Source organism: Pundamilia nyererei, unplaced genomic scaffold (assembly GCF_000239375.1).
Source record: "Pundamilia nyererei isolate P.nyererei 1_Seehausen unplaced genomic scaffold, PunNye1.0 scaffold00354, whole genome shotgun sequence".
Lineage (NCBI taxonomy): Eukaryota > Metazoa > Chordata > Actinopteri > Cichliformes > Cichlidae > Pundamilia > Pundamilia nyererei.
Genome location: NW_005187755.1, coordinates 157,391 through 171,103, shown reverse-complemented (window position 1 = coordinate 171,103; position 13,713 = coordinate 157,391).

Below are 13,713 nucleotides of genomic sequence, written 5' to 3'. Positions count from 1 at the left end.
CACACACACACACACACACACACACACACACACACACACACACACACACACACACACACACACACACATCATATCATATCATATATTGAAGTTGTATAAGGATTATCAGGATAGTAAAAGACACATGCTAGGATGCTAGGAAACACATCCTCAATGAGCTACCTGATGTTCTTGGATTATCATACACTCTCACTCAGATGAGTTTTTCTTTTTCTTTGTTTGTGCCGCAGCAGCACTGGGCCATGATTTTCCTCATTTAAAGCCATTTTGAGCGCCTTTCTGCCACCTCCGTGGTAGATTTGATGGCCCTCCTTTTCGCAGCTCCTGTGATGCAGAGCAGCATATAGACCTTGCACGAGTGTGCCCTCTTCATCCCCCTTCGATGGGCTCACAGAATGCTTTCCAGCTGCTCCTCCTGCAACGCTCCACCAGATCCTGATGACTGAACCTCTTCCTTTCACTCCATGTGTTTCTCCCAGGACACCACCAGCTCTAATAGGTTCACCTGCTTGCAGGTGACTGATGTGAGTGCCACATCTGACCTCAGTTAAGTTTCCAAAGCATGCTCTGGGAATGTTAGCTCCCCAGACTGAAATCACATATCCCAGTTCGACACTAATGTGAATAACTCAGCAGCTGTGGTTTGGGCAGCTAGCTAGCTCTGACAAAGGCAATGTTCCTCTGCTGGCAAATACATATGCCCTTCCCATTGCTTTGGAGATAGTAATCAGCAATAGACATCAGCATCTGAGCACCTTTTCCAAAGGTACATTGAAATACACATTCACTTCATGCCTCTTTGGATAAAATGTTATTTTACAAATGAGTGATAATCACTGAAAATATCGGACAGCATGAATTTCATGAATTCAGACAGCCTGTCAGTATAAATGCCTACTTTGTAGCTAAACCAAGACAGCTAGGTCAGCTAATTTCCTGTCAGATGCAGTGTGAAAAAATGTGTAACCTGCCAACAAATACAAAAGGAGTTTAATTGCTGTACCTGAAAAACCCACATCTCCTTGATATACCTATAGGTTGCTCCTATAGCTTCTTTGCTTTATTTCTCAGCCTGCTTCGGTTTATTGTCTGCACTGTAAGAAAAAAAGCAAAAATTATTCATGAAAAACAATCAACCTCTCTGCCTTATGCAGTTGTATAATGCACGGTCACTCAAAATTTGAATTCTACAGCAGCAGCAGCGGCAGCAGCTCTGGACTCTCAATCCTCTCCACAGAACACAAAAACACAACAAATACTACTAATGAACACTACAGTGAATGTTCCCATTTGCTAAGGAGAAGGAAAATTATGCTATTTGAGCAAACTTGCAATTAGGCAAACTTCTTCTGAAAGAGAGTGAAGGAACAAACGCAAGATTATCAGCCATTCTGTCAGATGTAAACATCCATCACAATTTAGACACCAAGATCCTCATTTAACTTTAACCTGCTGTTCTTACAGAAGTTGTGAAAATATTTTTTTTCCCCTGTAATGAAGGATAATCAGGATTTCAGCTTTATACCTGAACTACTGGCTTTTTCACAGCCTGCCTGGTTTTGCCCTGTCAGACTTTATCGTCTGTTACTGTGTGGCTCAGCAGGAATCCGTGGACCAAACGAACACGGGCCAACAGGGATTCATGTTTTGCTTTGTGTGTTTGAAAGATATCCTTGTGAGATATCTAACCTGGGACATTCACTTTGGCTAAACTTGAAACAGAGTGTATGTTTTTCATGACTGTGGATTTTGTCACCGATCCTAACAATGACATCGCTAAAAGGGATCCTTTTCCTGCCACGGTTGACAGGAGGAAAGACTGCAGCAACCAACCACCCCTCCAGTGTTCGCATGAATTTGGAGTGTTGTTTTTGACAAACTTTTCTTTCTCTGTGAATAATAATCATCACAATAATAATAATTAAGCCAGACTTTAGATTGCATTTGTTTTTAAATCGGTTGTCAAGAAGTAACCTTTGGTTCAATTCAGTTCAGTTCCACATATAACAATCAGACTGCTTGGAGACAGTGAGAAAGAAAAACTCCCTTCTAACAGGAAGATACCTCCAGCAGAGCCAGGCTGGGGGAGGGGCAGCCATTTGCCACAACCACTTGGGTTTGAGGCGAAAAGTACAAATAAATAAATAAAGCCAACGTAGACAACAGCTTCCCAGATTAAAACCCCACATTTAATCACACACACAAACATGTTTAGCATAGGAAACTGTTTTGGTCTTTGCAGTCAATTTTATCCTTTTCTGAAAAATTCAAAGCACAATTTCTTTGAATAATCTACACACTTAAATTTGATAAACATTATTAGAATAAAGTCCTAAGAGACCGCCACATTGGTGGCTGTCTGTTAAGCTTTACCTCGCCACATTGGAGTAACCTCAAGTCCCAAAGGGCAAAATACTTTTTTAATTCAAGTACATTTGCTGTTGTAAAAATGCATTTTATTCTAGGACCCGTGCAGTGTTATTTTTACAGACAAACTATGTCACCATGTACTGCAATGTGCTGAAAAGGAGAAGCACAAAAAAAGTAGGTTGGAGTATGCTCTGTTCATCTCTCTCACTCTCTCCCTCTCTTTTGTTTTATAACCATCTAACCCAATCTGATAGCAGCTAATGAGTGTGATTACTTTAGAAGCTGCTAATAGCTGTAGCTAATCCCCTCTCTGCCCCCTTTCATTTCATCACACTCCCCTCCTCCTGCATCGCTCCACGCATCTCTTAGCTTTGTGACGTTCCATGCCATTATTATCAGATGTGAGGGCCCTGAGCATCCTCCTGCCGTTACCCTCCCCTTAACTATTATCCATCACTACTGACAAGTGGAAAATGTTGTGCTTGAAGTGGAGTTACTTGTGAGGTGTGTGTGACGGGAGGTATGTTAATGTCGCTCTGTGCAGCGCACACGAGCCACACCTGTGTGGGAGTCAGACTGGCTGACCCATAAGCGGCGTTGTGTGCCGCCCCCGCTGAGCTGAAAGTGACATTTTGCTTTGTGGGAATATTTTAACCTTTCTGCAAACTTAAGAAAGACTCTTTCTTTTCACCTCCTCTCACTTTGGACAACCGCTAACAAGCCGAGTGGGCCCACGGAGCACAGCGAAAATCACATTGCCTACATTTCTTTGGCATAGGTGAGAAAATTAGGTTTTGAAAATAAAAGTTAAAAGGGAGAAGCCCCCAAAGGTGCGAGTGAAAATGAAGCGCTATAGACGTAAATGTAAATGTTCTGCCAGAGTGAATTACTGATTGAGCTTATGGGTCTGGGTATTCTCATTAATTGATATGGGCAGGGGAAACCAATCTGTGTATGCCAGTGCCAGTATTTCTTTATGAAATATAATCTGTATTACAGAAAATTAAATTAACTCTCGAAAGAGCCACTCCCGTGTTGGAGAGTACTTAAAGCTAATAAGGAATGTGTATGAAATTAATGTATCAAGCCTTCTAGCAAACTAGGATGTATACAACAGAACATACTTGTATGTGTGTGTGTTGCTTCATCTGCTTAAATTAATGACTCTAAAGCACTTCCTTACTGCACTTTTAGCCTTCACGCACACTTACTCAGGGTTCAGTATCTTATAAGAATATGTTAGAAGAGGCAGGGATCAAACCATTGACCTGCCTTAGTAGACAGCCTGCTCTACCTACTGAGAAGGAAGAAGGACGTAGACAGAAACCTGCTGTCAGGGTTATCACTCTTTCCATACTGTCGTCCTTTTCTCTCGGCTCATGTTGCGCTATGATAAGGTTAATTAAAGCCACATAATATGAGATGGATACATGTAACCTATGCAACTCCACTGGTGCATGCAAACTGAACTGTGAACCTGCTGGGAGACGAAACCTCACATTAAGGCGTGTGTAGCACTCACTCACAGACCAGGAAGTCTTGAGCAAAAATATTCAGTCTTTATTCTGACCTATAGAGAGGATCATGCTCAAATGCAAAAGGCCACTGAGTTTTATTATTGCTGTGAAAATCCATTAGGAGGAGTCCCACCTTTACTGCATAGAGAGCAAAGCAAACATTGCATGCGTTTAAACATGGTGGTGTGGTGTTACCTTAGCTGTAGCATGAGTGTGTATGCACACGCAGGGATATAACAACAAATCAAATCCACACAGAAGTGGTGTGTGGGTGCAGAGGAACAGCGCGCCACATATTGTTTTGCCGTAGCTTTTTCTCTGGTTTTGGCTAATGTATATTAGCCCCTCTGCCTGACTTGTTTGTCTTAGACACACACACACACACACACACACACACACACACACACACACACACACGAACACACACACTTTAAGCCTCTGTACTCCCTCCCTCTTTGCTTCCCTTTCTCTGATTTGCAGCAGGAATATTATAATATTTCTTTTCCTCATAAATCACTGTGACAGAGAAGGGCCACATTACACCTGAGTATAGGAACTCCCCGCTTTCTTTCTTCTACTCTTCCTTTTTATCACACTCCTTATTTTTCACTCTCTCCTGCTTCTTCTCTGACTCCCTCGAGGACTGACACATGGCTCCTCATCAGTGCGGGGAGAACGTCAACAGCAGCCTTGTCCCCTGAGTGTGTTTTTTAGCTCTCCCTAATTGGCATGTGCATCATGACACAACAGTTCTCCTGTGTGCACTTTCACAGTTACAGAAGACCTTTAGTAAATCTAACTAGCATAGCCTTTGTGTGACACCTATCCAAAACCAGCATCATATACTTATGAATAAAGAACTCGAAGAGGAAAACAATCACGTCTGCTGGGAAGAGGACAGAGGCACCGAAAACACATTCTCATTTGGGAGCTGCCTTGCCCTGAAGCAGGTCCAGAGACCACACTTATTAAACAGTTGGTGCTATCCCTGCCTACCTACCAGGTCCCAGCTGGGTAATCATTAACCCATGCAGATGCTCACAAGATACAGGGTGCCTGCAGGATACAGCTGTCAGGCACATTAGGTCCTTCTTTAAACATACAAGCCCTCCTTCCTAAAAATTTGTGGCCTGTCAAACATGGACAGATGAGATATTGAAGGCGACAAGGACGTGCCATGTGTTGGATGATTTTCTCTTCACCTTCTTATGAAGGAACAATGAGCCAGAATGTCAGCAGGAAGTCTGCTTTCCACTGGTTTCAGCACAAGATGCTTAGAAAACTTGTTTCACACAGCAGGTGATCTGACTGCTTCTTATTAAAGTTCTGGGGTTTTTTTTAGGGGAATTTTATAAGATCTATACATAGTATCTCCCTATAAAGTGATTACAGCTAACTAAATGTTCTGGAAACATTACCTTATCATTGATGTTTTCCTAGAGAAAACTGATGTGCTCTTTAGTTTATTCTAAAGAAACACAGTTCTATTAAATTACATTGATATAGCTGTATAATGAAAGGTATTAGAGAGAAAAACACATGAGCAGTGTTCAAGAGTTGAGTGGTGAGCGGTGAAGAAGTCCCTTAACAACTGGAGCCTGTAGCAGCATAACTAACCAATGTTTCAGAGTCACCTGACCCAGCCCTAAATATAAGCTTTATCAAAAAATGAATATTTTAAGCCTAATCTTAAAAGTGGAGATGATGTCTGTCTCCCGAATCCAAAATCCTGACACCTGAAGGCTCTGCCTCCCATTCTGCTTTTACAAATTATGGTAACAACAAGTAGAGTTGAACTGAAGTGCTCAATAGGGATAATATACTATGGAGCCTTTAAAATGGGTGGAGCCTGATTCATCAAGAGGATTAAATTCAGTTCTAGATTTAACAGGGAGGCAGTGCAGAAAATGTATGGTCTCACTTTCTAGTGCTTGGTTGAACTGTCATACAGTCTAAAGAAAAATCTGATTTGTTAAATATTAAAATGATTTTCCAGTATTACCAGTTTGTTACCAGGGGAGTGCACTGTATAGTAAAACTTATTGTAAAATGAAAAAAGAAATCTAAAATAGTCTTAAAATCCTTTGACTTAATATTAAAGTTAAAGGAAATGTTACCAACACATAAAAGTTTGATTGCACCAGTTCTTTTACAGCATTAGTGATGTTTTAAACACAAGATTATTTTTAAGTTCACCACAGGTGTCAGGTTCAATCAGGTGTTAATTCACTTTATGCCATCACCAAAGGTGTTTTAACACCTAGATCACAGCCATTAACTTTTTTTTAGACATTACCTGTAGGGGCTATATGTGACAATTTTAATCTGTGACTCATGACTGAAATTTCAGGATTAAGCTTTTAGTATGCAAATACCTGAGTACAAAGTCTAATTATTGTGAATTTATAGCTATCCAGGGGGCCTCGGGCAGTAAAACTTCAACTAAACCTTTCCGTTGCGCAAAAGGCTGTGTTCTATGTGACAGGGGACATTTTTGACACCAGTGACTGTACATTTCAAGCGTATGTGATAAAAACAATCATATGTGTCAGTGCTTGAAGTATAGTACATCTATAAGTAAGGACTAAAGGAATAGACCTGTGTTCACTTAGAAATATGGAAAAATGTACAGTGTAGCCAAAAAATGCTGAACAGTTTGATAATATAGAGGTAATATTTAGTACGTTTAACATTAAATGGTTTAAGCAGAGAAAGAAAATCTGTCTGGAAATTTGGAAATTTTTTTACTTTCTAGTTTATGGACTTGAACATTTCACATTTTCTGAAATTCTGGGGGGGAGTGGTTTAATTGTTTTTTGTGCTTCCTTTTGTCTTTCAACCAAGAGCTATTGAGATAACTCATTTTGGGTAAGAAAATATAAGAAAACACAATGTGTAATTTTTTCCCAGGCCTCCTTTGTGAGCCCCCATTATGTTTTCCATTTGCCCAAGGCAATTGAAATGCCAGTAAGCCTTTCACTAAAAGCTCGACAGGAACGTCTATCTCCATTACATGTCAGTTCCTCTCATCAGTCTTCATCTTCAGTGTCCACTATGTCTGCTCTTCTCCCTCCCTGGATACGTATGTTGCTGCAACTTTCTTTGCTACAAGCTGGTTAAAGTTCTCTGTGCAGCTCAGAAGCCCTCATATACGATTCTGTGCAGGTTCAGAGTCATTTGTCTCTTTGAATGCCGGGGCTCTGTCCAGAAAACAATAGACAAACCTTTTGCGAGGAGATCATCAAAACCAGCTCAAGCCACTGATTTATGCTAGCAGAGAATTGGGATTGGGTTAATGTTTTTTTTAGATAGCAGTGGTTGGACTTCAGTCACTTGATCTTCAAATGTCTCTGACATTAAATTAAATAGCTGAGCAGCATGTGAAATGGATGATGGCGTGAGGGTAAAAGAGCGGGATTTCCTATGTTCAGTGTTTGATTCCCGTGCGCCTGATCATGAAATTTAATTTCTGGTGCAACACGGTTTATCCCTCCCTTCTAGACTTTTATCAATTTGATCTCTTTGATCTATATTTTAATGAAAGCCTGCAGCCAAAAGCATCAGGACCACTTGCCACCCATTGAACTTCTGCTAGCTCGGCAGCAGCTAATGGACTGTGAATTTGAACAGTGAGGCGTCAGTGCATCATTTTGAAACATACACCAGAGACCGGTGCTGGGTAGCTTCCCACAATGAAAAACATCTTCCCTGCTGATACACAGATTTTCTTCTTCCCACATGTTAGAAAATCTGAAGACGAAGAATGTGTTGCTTTTTTTGATATTTCTTTTCTTGTATTGTTGCACTTGCTACAAAGAAAGCCCAGGTGAACATGTTTCCGGTGTAAACAACACCCACCATCATCACATAACGTATACAAAAAAGTAACATGACAGAAAGCTATGTGCTCATTCCTAGCTAGATAGTGATATTCTTGCACTTGGACTAGCTTTGAAACTTTAGAATTCAACATAATTCCTATCTACTAATAGTGGGCCTTGGGGCAGCAACACATTTCATCCATTGTCTGAAACAAAGCTTTCTTCCGATTAGCCGCTATTCAAACATAAGGGCTAAAGAGTTTAGATGACCATATTAATGATTAATCACATCACACTAGAGTAAAAGTAGACAACCTCCCTGTCTAATACCTAGCAAAAATATATTTTTAAATGTACTCACCCAGAGGTTAAACATGCAACACCTCTAATCGCTGGGAGATCACTTCTGATCACATAGTGTTTGCCCAGTTGCCAGAAATGTGTCTCCAAACAATTGTGGTCCGACTCAGACTGACTGCAATCACTCTTAGACAGGTTGGCAAAGGTTTGCAAATAACTGCAGTGTAATTTATCAACATGGTTGACATATTGCAATCAGTCTGAGCTGATGAGCACCTTTGTGCAGTATAATCTCTTTGCAGTTGAGTTCAACAGATTGCCAACTGGTTGTATTCTGGTTATTTTACTATATAAAAGCAAAGTTGCCCATGTCATTTTGTAGTAAAATCACTGTGCTGCAGCAAAATATGTTGCTATTTGTGGAGTCATTTCTGTATCAGATCTATGAGGTTCTGGCTGCACTCTGAATTTAAGTAGTTAATGTGAATTTCTGTGATTTTCTGTGTATATGGCAACAGATTTTCAACAGAAGGTAAAAGATGTGAGATTTTCGCCAAGTTATTACAGTTAATTATAGGAAAAGGATTGCAGGAAGTGGTAGCTTGACCCCATTCAACTAAAAAACGAATAGAAAACTGAAAACAGACTGACTGTCTTATTGCGGCTTTATCATTGCACCAGAGTTGCTTTGAAGATAGAAGCTGACTGCGAGTTGTCGCAGACCTGGTCCCTGTCTTTCAAGCAAACATTTCAAAAGCACTGAGGTTTCACAAGTTCATTGTCAGCTGCTGATTTTGATGGTCTACAACCGACCTGGTTGATAGGACAGGTTAAACTTCACAGCCAGAGCCTGGATGGATGGATGGATGGATCATCTTTATCTTTGTGTGACTGTGTAACATTTGGAGGATTTTTTAATAGATTACAATAATTGCTATGAAACAAGTATATTATTTCCCTCTAAAATGTAATGGAGCAGAAGTGTGAATTAGCATAAAACTAATACTCTGAAGGTACTACAAACATTTTCACAGCAGGGATGTACGATGAGTATCATTAAAAAGGTAATTTAATTTGAGCCACATTAAGTGGGGGCACATAAATACATATGCCATCTTTTTTTCTAGATTTGTTATTGCACAGTTATTGTCTATTGGCTTTCTGATAAAATTAACAAAGGAAGTCCAAATCTTAGCAAATTTACAGCATGATTCAAACATAAACAGCTAGGCTCATGAGGAGTCTTTCCTGTATGAGTCAATCACAATCAGACTGATGCTTAAAATAGATCCTGTAGCACTTAGATGTCAGAGCTGGTGAGAAGAAATAGTGAGTGGGTAAACTCAAGCATCATCTTGTATGAACAAGGTGTGAGGATTTTCATTCAGAGCACTGAACGTATCATCTAAACCTGATAAGAGGCTTTCACACAGGCTGCACTGAAGGTTAAAGGAATGTTTTAGAGATTTTTTTTTTAATTGTAAGATCTTAGTGATAAAACTTTGTGTGACTTCTTTATTCTTTAATTGAAGTTTACTTGAAGTTTCCCAAAATAAAAGCATCGTAATGTCATTCTGCCGCTCATACTTTATATGTGATGTATTCATGAATGAAAACATGTCAATCAAAGCACATGAGATTTTTTTGTTTTTTTAAGAAACACGGGGAGATACAGTTTCAGCAACCATGAGTCTGCATCCAATGCCTCACAGATGAAAGCTCCAAAATGTTTCAGGACGAATGGGGAAGCTTTGGAAATGTTGCCCGGTAAGAAAGCTGTCTTGTTTTTTGTTTGTTTCTTTCCTATTATTTAACAAACAAATTATAATAGTGTCACACCTGGAGTAACTGACATTTTCAAGTACCTGAGATGACAGGTCTAGAACTTCTGCCATCTCGCCCGTCAACTTTGTGCTACCCCATAATAATAACTGTCAGCTGTCAACAACCCGACAACAAAACAGCCTTTTATCACACTGTTTTGCACTATGCTTGTCTCGCTAACAACCATAGTGGCGAGACCCTGAATGGAGGGAAACACTTGACGATGAACACTGTGAATAAGCATAAAGATGCTTTTTTGGATAATCCATCTGCTTTCCTACAAGGACATGCACATTGTGTATGGCCTACATTGCCAGCTCCAGTGAGGATCCGGAACAGACAGGACATTTGTCATACTCTTCCCTGTCCTCCTTTATGTGCCCACAGACTTCAAGGATTGCACGGCAGAATGACAGCGTCTCTAATAATGTTGCTGCAGAGGACAGCATCCCAGTCCTTTTGCTATAGGAAACAAGCTGCAGGCCATTTTGACCTCTCTGACCATGACTGCTTCCCCCTGTTTTGGCTCTTGGCTTTGGCTGTGAAGTTTAACCTCTATGTCCTATTAATCAGGGTGTGTAGCAGGCCATCAGAAGCAGCAGTTCGCAGTACAGTAAGAAAAAAATGTAAAATCATCACATTGCAAGTATTACAATTCTAGATCTGTAGGGTTGATGTGGCATTTTACTGTGAAAGCTTTCATTCGGAATCATGGTGGATTTTTTTAAAATTTTGTTTTAAAATATTCAATCAATCCACATCAATCATGTATCTGTGCAATAACTATGTGCCTGTTTCCTCATACACACATGCTAATGATTCCCCGTTGCATCTCGATTGCATCTTCTACATATGGTGCACCACTGCCCCCCTGTGGAAAACAGTAAAACGTGATGTCGTGCAGGGTTTAATTCTATTATTAAATCTAGTTTGTCAAAATCCAGCAGAATATTGTTTGATTTGGTAAAATTTATTAGCCTGGTTAGATTGGGAAGGGGGGGGGGGGTCATCACTTCATCTGTAACATATTGAAAACTTGTCAAAATGAATAAAAGTTATGATTTAACAAATGTGTTTGTAAGGATGTAGGAACTGCATTGTTTTGACAACTGCTCCAAACCTTTAAAAATTCTAAATTTTCTGGGAGGCAGAATTCACAAAACTGGTATAAAAATAGAATAAATTAAACTCAGAAAACGCCCAGAGAAATCGTAATTAAGTAGTTAGTCACTTTCTGCATTCAGAATTCCACTGGCTAAAATGCAAAGCGTCTGTAGGTGGCAGATAGCTGTAGACACTCACAGTTGTTCCTCTCTCCTGACCACCTCTGTGCACAAAATGTTGTAAAAAATAAATAAATAAATAAATAAATAAAACTTTCCAATTTGGAGTCATGACTGCAGATGTGCTCTCACTTATTTTCTTATGTAATTGTGCATACCCCATCCTTTTCTCTCCCTTTCCTTAAGAATAACTTTTTGACAGTCTCTCTTCCACTGAGGCCATTTCATTTGGTGAACAGTAGATGGATCAGCTGAAGGGTGAGCTGTATCTCTTAGGTCCTGTGCCAGGTCTTTGCTGGATTTTTTTTCCTGTTTCTTAAGGACATGACTTTCTGATAGTTTTTTAGACCTGACACTTCTTCTTTTGTCCTTTACTTACCCAGTTTCTTAAACTTTTTTTTAAAAGACCTTTACAAAGCTTGAAGAACTATTGCTCAAGACTACTTTGAAAAATTATAAGGAACTTCAAAATCCATCCATCCATTCTCTTCCACTTATCCTTATCAGGGTCACGGGAGAGCTGGAGCCTATCCAGCCCTCCCTCCCGCCCAGCTACCATAGTTAGAGAGGTGAAGTACGCCCTGAATAGGTCACCACTCTGTCACGGGGCTTCTCCAGAATATGACAGTATATTACATCAATGTGTTTTATGGTTGATATTCATATTCTTCCATGAGCTAATTGAAATACTTAACAACATAGTGTTGATAGTTTAGATAAAATGTGATTTTTGATATCTGGTAATTTATTTGAATGTATTTGTATTATTTTGTTATTTTTGCAAGTACGGCCATATTGTTGCGTTTAGGATGCTCACTTTTGCATAACAGGAAATGTGGCACTGGGATAGTCAGTAACATGTTGCAGCAGCCATTCTGGAATTAATTAAAAGTTAAGCAAAAATGAAAAACAGCAGATCAGTTTGCAAAGCTCTCCCCTTCACTCCCTCCCTTTGTCTCAATAAGGGACAAAGTGAGCAGATGGCTCCTCACCAGTGCTGGTGAACATCAGCAGCAGCTTTGTCTCCTGAGTGGGTGTGTGCACGTGTGTGAGAGAGGGAGGGAGAAAGGGAATGGGAATTTTTTACATTTCTTAAGTGGCATGTGCATCACAGCAAGGCAACATGTGGACTTTCTCAGCAACAACAACAACAACAATAACAAAACGTTACTAAGACAAAGACCAAACTACAACATCATCATCAAAGAGAGCAATCACAATCTGCCAGTCTGTCTCCCCATAAAGACCCTATGAGGAGACAGAAGGAGTGAAAATGCATGCTCTGAATCAGAAGTGCCTACAGACAATCACTTCCTAGTTGAAAAAAATCCTGAATACAGAGATTTCTCAAATTTTCACAAGTCACCCTAGTAAATATTCTAGGGCCACATAAACCATTTTTAGATTTACTAATTAAAAGTAGCAGTGATAAATTAATAAGAAAGGACACATTATTTGTGTTTTGGTTGTCTAGGGATTCAAGAAATCAGTAGGTAATTAAATAATGCCTCTCCACTGGGAAAACTGGATTAAATTATTACCTTGAATATGTTCATCACTGCTTTGGGCCATCCGTGAACCCTTAAGAAGACCAGCTAAATGGCAGCCATCACTCTGGAGCGAGTGTGTGTGTGTGTGTGTGGAGGGGGGTGTGTGTGTGTGTGTGGGGGTGCTTTCATATTTTTTGTCAAAGGAGACTCGGGATCAAAGACAATGCCAGAATTTTTGACAGAGTCCTTTGGGAGAATGGTACTGCCACTGGAGTTCAAAGATGTTCTGATAAGCAGGCTTCCTGCAGTCTCACATTTGAATTTCACTTTTATCTGTGCTGAAATTCTTTGCTGTTATTTTGTGTTTTTGCAGTTCTCACAAATTTCTTGACTTTTACAGTAGCTGCTCGAGACATTGCAGCAAAAGAAATTCGCATTGTGTCTTTAGGAGTCGGGCTCCCACAATTTACTCTAGGCAGCTCTTAGAATTTTTGTAATTCACCTCACAAAATTTAAAAGGTGTGTAATTTTCTGCTTTTAAGATCCATCAATTAATATAAAAGGTCTTATGATTTAACTTTTTGCCTAAGAACTGATCAGTCGTGCAAAAGGAGAATATCTAGTGCTGAATGATAGTGGCCATTGACCAGCACAGAAAAAACAGCATCTAAGAAGACAACGTTTGTTGCCTTGACTTATCAGAGTTGACTGTCAACACTTTTGCATTAATTAATGCAATTAATTAATGTGCAATTTTAAAAGGGATGCAAATAGCATTTAATGGTGACCTAGCATTCTTTTTTTCCTAAACCCTAAATCCCTGACCATGTGACTTAACTCTTCAAGTCACGAGAAGTCAACACACAGAAACCAGGGAGCTGGTGGTAAATTGAAGTGTCATCAGTATGCATCAGAAATCATTTCCTACCAAAGGAGAGCAAAGCAGGCAGGGAGTAAGAGGGAGAGAAAGGGTGATCTGATGGGCTATGAAAGCATTAGTCACTACAGTCACTGTAATAATGTAATATATTCAGTCTATACAAAGCATTTTAGACTCTAACATAATATATTTAATAATGACGTAGTAAGATATGATTACCATCATTAG